Below are 8,423 nucleotides of genomic sequence, written 5' to 3'. Positions count from 1 at the left end.
GAAATCTATTCATCAAAGTCTTCAAAAACTATCCATAGATGTTAGTTCTACTCAAAATCAAAGCTAATGAAATGGGTTGGCCAAGCAACAGTGCTTCCAATAGCATCTTCAAGCACAAACATCTCACGATTAGGGCGAAACAATGGCGCATTGACTATGACATGGTTAACCCATACTTTCCAACACCCAGGGCCAAGAGGCACGTGATGTACCAATGCTTTAAAATCTGTTGATGCAATTGTGCCTTCCGCAACCACCACCTTTATTCCATCCCAATTCAACAATTTGCATTTGGCATTGTCCAAGGATCCACCATTTCCAGTTTCGTTTGCGTCATGCAACTACCATGAAAGCAACACATAAGATAAGCTAATGAATTGAAGATAAAATTAAAGTTATTATTAATGCCATATAAAATTTACCCAAATATCTTCATCGTCTTCATTGTTTTTGTCACCCTAAAAAAAATGTAATACAATATCAAGTTATATTTGTTTTTCCAAATTTTGTAGACGATGTGGGATGTATATGAAAGTTTGACAAAAGCTCTTGAGTAGAAAAGCAAGCAAGCAAACAAAAGCAGAAGCACGAGAAAAATGAAAATGAGTTAATTAATAATGCCATACAAAATTTACCCAAATATTTTGTTGTGAGTGCATCCTACATTCACCACGTCCACGCACCCTATGTTCATCTCTACCGTTTTCCTCCCTAAAAAAATCATAATACAATGGCAAGAAGCATTTGTTTACTTAAATTTAGAATCTTAATATAATCCATATGCAAAACGACAAGCTTGAGTAGCAAAGCAAGCAAGCAAAAGCACAAGCATGACAAATGTGCAAGTTTACCTGAGTTTCTCCATGTGAGTGTCCATTTGCCCCTTTGCTTGGCTCCTGCAAGTATTAATCAATTTTTTATTTTTACAAACTTTGTGAAATATTCTTATATCTATGATGGGAAGTACCAAAGTTAAAAAACAATTAAATTTTATAGGAAGATAAATTTAACCTCATATATTGTGACATTGTTCATTTTTTTTTTTAACCTCATTTTGCCTTTTTCCTTTTAACATTTCAGCTTTTATCTCCCGGAGTTCTTGTTCTAATAGCAGCAATTTTTCATTTAGTTGTCTCATATTTTGATTTTGGTATGCTGCATCAACTTTCGATGGCAATGCTCCAAATCCAAGCCCTCTTGCACTACCACGCCATTCTAGACCAAATGCTTGAACAATTGCATCATCATTGATAGACATTGACCCTTCTTTTGTAGAAGGCTTGTGAAGCTCTTGAACCTTATTCTGCAACATATAACATTTATGATAAGGAACCCAAGTCTGCTAACTACAAAAACAAGTGCACAACTCACCTATGAATTATTTCATAAACTGAAAGGAAACACCATCCCCATTCCTTTTATTGAGCATAATTACGGCATGTCGCTGATGGTAATGCTTAGCTCAAGTCTCAAGAAAACAACACTAATATTTTTTCTCTAATCAAATCCAAAAACCCAAAATCCATAGTTTGTACTTATATTCAAAGAAGGAAAAGAGGAAGAGGACGTACCAACTCTACTAACTACAAAAATAGGTACAAAACTCACCTCTGAGTTACTTCACCACAATAAGACAAGCAATTATCAAACAAATTGAAAAAATGAAGTAATATCACAAGCACAACGTCATAGGTTTTGTTTAAGACAAACTAGATCTCTACATATCAAAAAAAAAAAAAAAAAACAGTAAAACAAACTAGCAATTTGTTTAACATCCATACCAAAACAAAACAGCACAGCAGACAGCAATCTTTCAATTGTAAAGCAGTTGTAACGTAGCAGCCACAATCTTTCAATTGAATTGAATGAAATCACAAGCTTTAATAACATATTAAGCTAATTCATACCACTGCTTCCTTAAGCACTTCATTGATAGGTTTCCCCTTCTGCCTTGTATGTCCTTTGATCCAAACATCCACTCTAGATATGGAATCTGGGTCTTGGCTTTGATTTTTCTGGAAAAGAAATAAAAAATAAAAAAAAATTAAAACATAGTACAAAATTAGAAGCAACAAAATCAAAATCCTTTCGAAATAAATGTCATCTATATTGCCAAACTTACCATGTCTTCCTCTAGTCGTGCATAGCCTTTTCTACTCATCGTGTGTAACACCTTCTGCTTTGCTCTCATCTCTTTGAATTTTTCACTCTTTTCCTGAGTATAAACATTTGAAATGCCCACATTTTTTTAGAATTTGTAATCTTTATCTTAATTGTTATGAAAAGAAATGAGCTTCTACATAAAACTGTTATGAAAAAACACTTACAATGAAGCTTTTGAAAGTCTATTTTTCACAAATGCCTTCCATTCATCCATTCCAATCTTATTAGGTTTGGTGAGGGCAATATTCCGTGCTAAATGACCTTTACCTGCTGCAGCGAGAGTTCTTACTTTTCTTGATAGTTCAGACTTGTAATTGCGCCACAATTTTGCAAACTTTTGCATCACACGTGTCTTGTGGATATCATGTACTTTGTATTTAAGCTGTATTTTCATATAACCAAACATTTAGTATTACAAGAGGGGGAAAATAATGAATTGTTGTATAAAAATTAACTGCATAAACATACTACCTTCACACAAGCCCATAACTTATCCTTAATCTCATTTGGAACTTCAAACCAATAATCTATATTAATTGGCACCATCTTCCGAGCTAAGACCCCTTCTAAGGTTGATAAGTGCACTGATTCTTGTCCTATCGGTTGGTTCCTTTCCTTGAAGTCGATCTCATCACACTTTTGTTTGCCTTTGTCATGCATCTTTAACTTTGACGGCCCCCTAGTTTTCTTCTTTAGTTGTTGACTAGAGTCAGCTACTCCATTTGCAGTTGGTGATTTAGTTTGTCGAGTATTGGAACCTAAATCTGAAATTCTAATGGGTCCATCACTTCTATTGTCCATTGTGGCAGCAACTATAGCTTCTTGCTCTTTTCTACGTCTTTTTGCTGCATTTTTAGAACTCTTTATGACACATGAAAAAAATAAAAACAAGGGAGCCAATAATTGGTTAAAAATGTGTACCCAAAATAAATAAATTAGAAAAAAAAACACTTGTTTGAAAGTTACCTCTGCACACATTGTTGGTTGGCAACTTCAATTACTAAATCCTTAGAAAAGAGTTCCACCTGCAAAAATGAAAGAACAAAGCCAAGTCAAGTAATATTTTTTATATGAGATACAAATATATGAAAGTATTTTGTAAAAGGGGAAAAAAAAAACTACTAATTAATTTTATACACACCACAAATATCACATAGTGAAAAAGTGATTCTTAAACATCAATCACAGTAGTGCAGCAGCAGTTTAGAAGATGAAATTTCCCATTTTCATAAAGTAAAAACCAATTGAAAAGTAAAAGTGGATAAACTTAATCCATGTAAGGAATTCAACCTTTTCCGTTTAATAGCCAAGCCTAAAATTCAACTAGAATAGTAATACCCAAAATAATCATTAGACAATCTAATTTCTATTTCTTAAAAAAAATAAAATAAAAAAATAAAAAAATAAGAACCTGATCCTATGAACAAAACCAAACAAAATGATTGAGACTTTAGGTCAAATTACACATTAGTAAAGGCATTTTGAGCATCAAAGTAGTGTTTGGTCCACTAAAATAAAATGTGAAAATATTCATTCCACTGTTTGATTGATTAAAAATAATTATAAAAATAAAGGGTAGCTAAATTATTATTCACCAAAAATAATCATTCTGTAACGCCCTCAAAATAATAACATTAAACCCATCAATATAGACATACATTGATATATATAAAAGCTCCACATTCTTCTATTCATCAGAGTTTCATTACAAAAAGTATTACATGTTAACGACAAAAACAAATGCCCTAAAGGCTTACAGCTTTCCAAGCTAACACTTGGTTACAACAAAAGAGTACTAACTCATTTACACATTAAGCCCTTGGCTTGAATATACATGTAATACATCAAAAGGGAAAAGACAACAAAAGTCTGCCGCCTCTAGCCTCCCAAGCTACGTCCTTGGAGGTGGCATGCTACCTGTACCTGAAAATGATGTTCCCATATAAGGTGAGTCACAGCCCAGCAGAGATATACTAAACCAACTATGAGCAATGACTAAAAGATTAGCAATTGATAGATGGCCAACACCGATACATCCGCATATATCACGTCACAATTTCATAACACACGAGTCTATGTCACTTTCCATTTTCCATCTTTATTTAATAGATAAGCATATTAGCTATATCAACACATCAACAGATAAACATCTTACGCATCAACAGATAAGCATATAAGCTGTATCCACACTTCACTAGACAAGCATATGAGCTGTATCTACACTTCACTAGACAAGCATATGAGCTGTATCTACACTTCTCAAAGATAAGCCTATGAGCTGTATCTTCACTTCTCTAGACAAGCATATGAGCTGTGTCTACGGAGTTCATCCCCCATCTCCTCCCAATCCTATCCGGTTTAGAGGTACATCCCCCATCTTCCCCTAAACCGCGGAGTACATCCCCCATCTCCTCCTCTACACACAATGCATATAAACACAAGGGTTCTATATACAATCAATCAATACATAGAATTAATGTATTCAATTCACCGTCATACTCTATCACACATTCACTCGATTAGTTTTAGTTTGCCTAATCATCATGCATTGTCTACAACAATCAAGACTATCCTCCACCGATAGCCCAAAGCAGTTATTTCTAAATAGAAAATAAATGCACAAAATGGATATTAAATCGACATTTCAATTAGGTGAGCAATAAATGATCCAACCACACTCTTTAGTCCCACACATTCCCGATTTCAACATTCTCAATTCAATTCCTCATTTCCAACAATTAATTATACAAATTAATTAACCAATGTAATTAGGGCATTTTCCATAATTAACATCACAACCCTTAGGTTCCATTTTCATTAATGTTTTAACATTAATTTCAGTTTTCCATACCAAACATGCATTTAGGTTTTAAATGATTAAAAACCCAACTTTTGTAAAATTACACAAAGGCCCAAACTTCCTCAAAATTACCCAACAACTCCCAACATATCGAAATGCCAAAATTTAAAGACAAAACCCATAAAGAGGAGTAGGATATCCCTACCTCAAATTCGGAGTTCAAGGGGTGAAGATGACGAAACTCAACGTCCTCCAAAACTCGAAATTTTCAGATCAATGCAAAGCCCTCGACGATCAACCCAACTTTTGTAAAGACCAAAGGTGAGGAATACACCCTAGCTAGATCAATATCTAGAGAGAAGTTAAGGTTCTAGTGAGAGGAGCTCTCAAATGGAGATTTTGAAAAGTAAGAGAGAGAAAAGGAGTTGAAAAAGTGATCCAAAAGTCGGATCTCGGACTTATATAAAAGTCGCCCCGCTCGAGCGTCAAACTCCCCGCTCGAGCGTCACTCACAGACTCCCGCTCGAGCGTCAACAATCCTGCTCGAGCGGCGGATACACACTCCCAGAACTTTTACAGAACCAGGTCTCCGCTCGAGCGTCAAACCTCCCCGCTCGAGCGTCACACACAACATCCCGCTCGAGCGTCAAAACTCCCGCTCGAGCGCACAACACTGCAGAGGAGAAACTGGAAGATGGAAAACTACGCTCGAGCGTCGAAAACCCCGCTCGAGCGGATAGACAACAACAAAGGGCCCGCTCAAGCGTCAGAATCCCCGCTCGAGCGTGAAGGCCAAAATCTGGGCAACTACTCTTGGTTTCTAAGTTCAACCAACCTGCTTCAAACTCGCCCAATATAACCCAAGACTCGAATGCAAGGAGTAAAGGATGTAACCAAGACAAATACAACAACCAACTCCACGGAACCCAAGTCCGGACACAACAGTTAAAGAAAAGGGAAACCGGGATCGCTATAACCTCCCCCCCTTAAAGAATTTCGTCCCCGAAATTAAACACAAGTTTTTCAAAAACAGGTTTTCTCCATTTCTAACAACATTTCAACCCAATATTAAACATTCCGACCCATTACCGGTCAATTCCATCTCTTTTCAAGAGGCATTTCACAACATATATTACAAGTGCATTATCAACATGCAATTTTCTTCCATTTCCAACCATTTTCAACATACATGGTTCACAGTTCATATCATAATCAATAGACATGATACAACTCCAATTTTATAATATAGCCAACATATGCAATATTATAATCAACTCCCATATCAAGGTAAGTTCTACAACATACTTCCATTAAACCAAAACATTACCAATGTTTTACAACTTAAGACATATATAAAGCTCTTAAGTCCAGCAATATTACAAAAATCTAAATACAAGATTACTCATCAATAAACAAGTCCGGATATTTCTCGCGGACTTCCAACTCACGTTCCCAAGTGGCTTCCTCCACCCCGTGATGTTTCCACAAAACCTTTACCAAAGGAATGGTCTTGCCTCGCAAGACTTGATCCCGCCTATCCAAGACCCGAACTGGTCTCTCCTCATACGAGGCGTTCTCGTCTACCTCTAAGTCGGTCCAATCTAACACATGGGATGGATCCGGCTCGTACTTCCGAAGCATACTCACATGAAACACGTCATGAACTCCGGACAACTGTGGTGGCAACGCTAAACGATAAGCAACTTCCCCAATCCTCTCAAGGATCTCAAAGGGACCAATAAACCGAGGGGATAACTTCCCACTCTTCCCAAACCTCATCAAACATTGCCTAGGTGATATTTTCAAGAAGACCTGATCACCTATCTCAAACGCCAAAGGCCTCCTCCTACAGTCGGCATAACTCTTTTGGCGACTCTGGGCTGTAATAAGCCGCCTACGGATAAGCTCAACTTTCTCCGTCGTCTCCCTAACCAACTCCGGACCCAACAAAGGTGCATCACCCACCTCCGCCCAACAAACTGGAGACCTACACGGTCGGCCATACAAGGCCTCAAACGGTGCCATACCGATACTCGACTGAAAACTGTTGTTGTAGGCAAACTCTACAAAGGGCAAGTGCCTCTCCCACGTCCCACTAAAGTCAAGGACACAACCTCGAAGCATATCCTCAAGGATCTGAATAGTACGCTCGGACTGCCCGTCAGTCTGAGGATGATAGGCCGTACTAAAGGTCAACTTAGTACCCAAGGCACTCTGCAAACTCTGCCACAACCTAGCAGTAAAACGAAGATCTCTATCTGAGACGATCGTCACTGGGACCCCGTGCAATCTCACTATGTCCCAAATATACAAGTCGGCGAGATGATCCACCGAATCTCTTACACGCATGGGAATAAAGTGCGCCGACTTAGTCAACCGGTCTACAACCACCCAAATAGCATCACTACCCCGCTGAGTCCTCGAAAGACCTACAACGAAGTCCATGGTGGCATGCTCCCACTTCCACTCGGCAATAGGCAAGGGTTGCAACAAACCCGCTGGCCTCTGATGCTCGGCGTTCACTTGCTGACAAGTAAGGCATTTCGACACGAAAACTGCCACATCCCTCTTCATACCTCGCCACCAAAATTGGCGACCCAAATCATGATACATTCTAGTGCCTCTCGGATGCATCGCAAGGCGTGAATGGTGGAACTCTCGGAGTACCTCCCCTCGGCAAGACTCCGGCACAAACAAACGGTCTCTGTCACACCCTAGACCAGCCCCTAAAAGTTTGGGCATGACTACCTCAAAAAAATGGACATAAAACCTGATAAATATAACCTATGGGGCCTGAACGGAAGCACCTGATAAACAAAAATCTATTCCATTGAGCTACCACTATCATGCCAGGATCACAGTATCATAAAAGTAAATAATATACAGAAACATACATACACATACACATACATTGACTCAGCCCATAATTGGGCATATAACAAAGCATATTAATGAAAGACAACCGAAGCATAAACCCCAAAAACCCAATAACAAATACACGGGCTTCGGTTAGTGCCTGGACACATCGAGGTTGACAAGAGAGAGACGAGTGTTAAGGGTTAGGACTGGCTTCCCAGTTGATCACCTACAGAAACAGACAAAATACAGAATGAGTGAAACTCAATGAATAATAGTACATAAATAATGTAAAGTGTAACCTGAATAGTAAGGCATAAGACTGCAGAGACATGTGATTAACTTCATTCCATAATCATTTCAAAACAGCCATGAATTCAGTTTTCTTAACAGAGTAGTTTTAAACCCAGTATGTACAGAACTTCCATAGGTCTGCAGATACAAAATGGCCATAGGCCCAGAAATGCATATATATATATATATATAACAGAACAGCCTTTTGGCCTAGAAATATATATATATAACAGCCTTAAGTTCAATCTTGCAACATAAACATGGTGGCTATAAGCTCTTGAAACATGGTGGCACGAAGCCCTTGAAACAT

General features: G+C 38.0%; 1 long non-coding RNA gene across 1 annotated transcript; it reads right to left on the bottom strand.

Annotated features, from left to right (window-relative positions):
• Positions 1 to 1,266: 1,266 nt before the first annotated feature.
• On the bottom strand, positions 1,267 to 2,220 carry LOC114298802 (uncharacterized). Its single transcript, XR_014363313.1, has 3 exons — positions 2,123 to 2,220; positions 1,908 to 2,015; positions 1,267 to 1,303 (listed from the first exon to the last, which is right to left on the bottom strand). It is a non-coding gene; the product is annotated as an uncharacterized LOC114298802 (long non-coding RNA).
• Between the last annotated feature and the right edge of the window lie 6,203 nt (positions 2,221 to 8,423).

The sequence above is a fragment of the Camellia sinensis genome, chromosome 3, assembly GCF_055761805.1.
Source record: "Camellia sinensis isolate YWXY chromosome 3, ASM5576180v1, whole genome shotgun sequence".
In the NCBI taxonomy this organism is placed as follows: Eukaryota; Viridiplantae; Streptophyta; class Magnoliopsida; order Ericales; family Theaceae; genus Camellia; species Camellia sinensis.
This window is presented reverse-complemented; position numbering and strand designations above follow the sequence as displayed.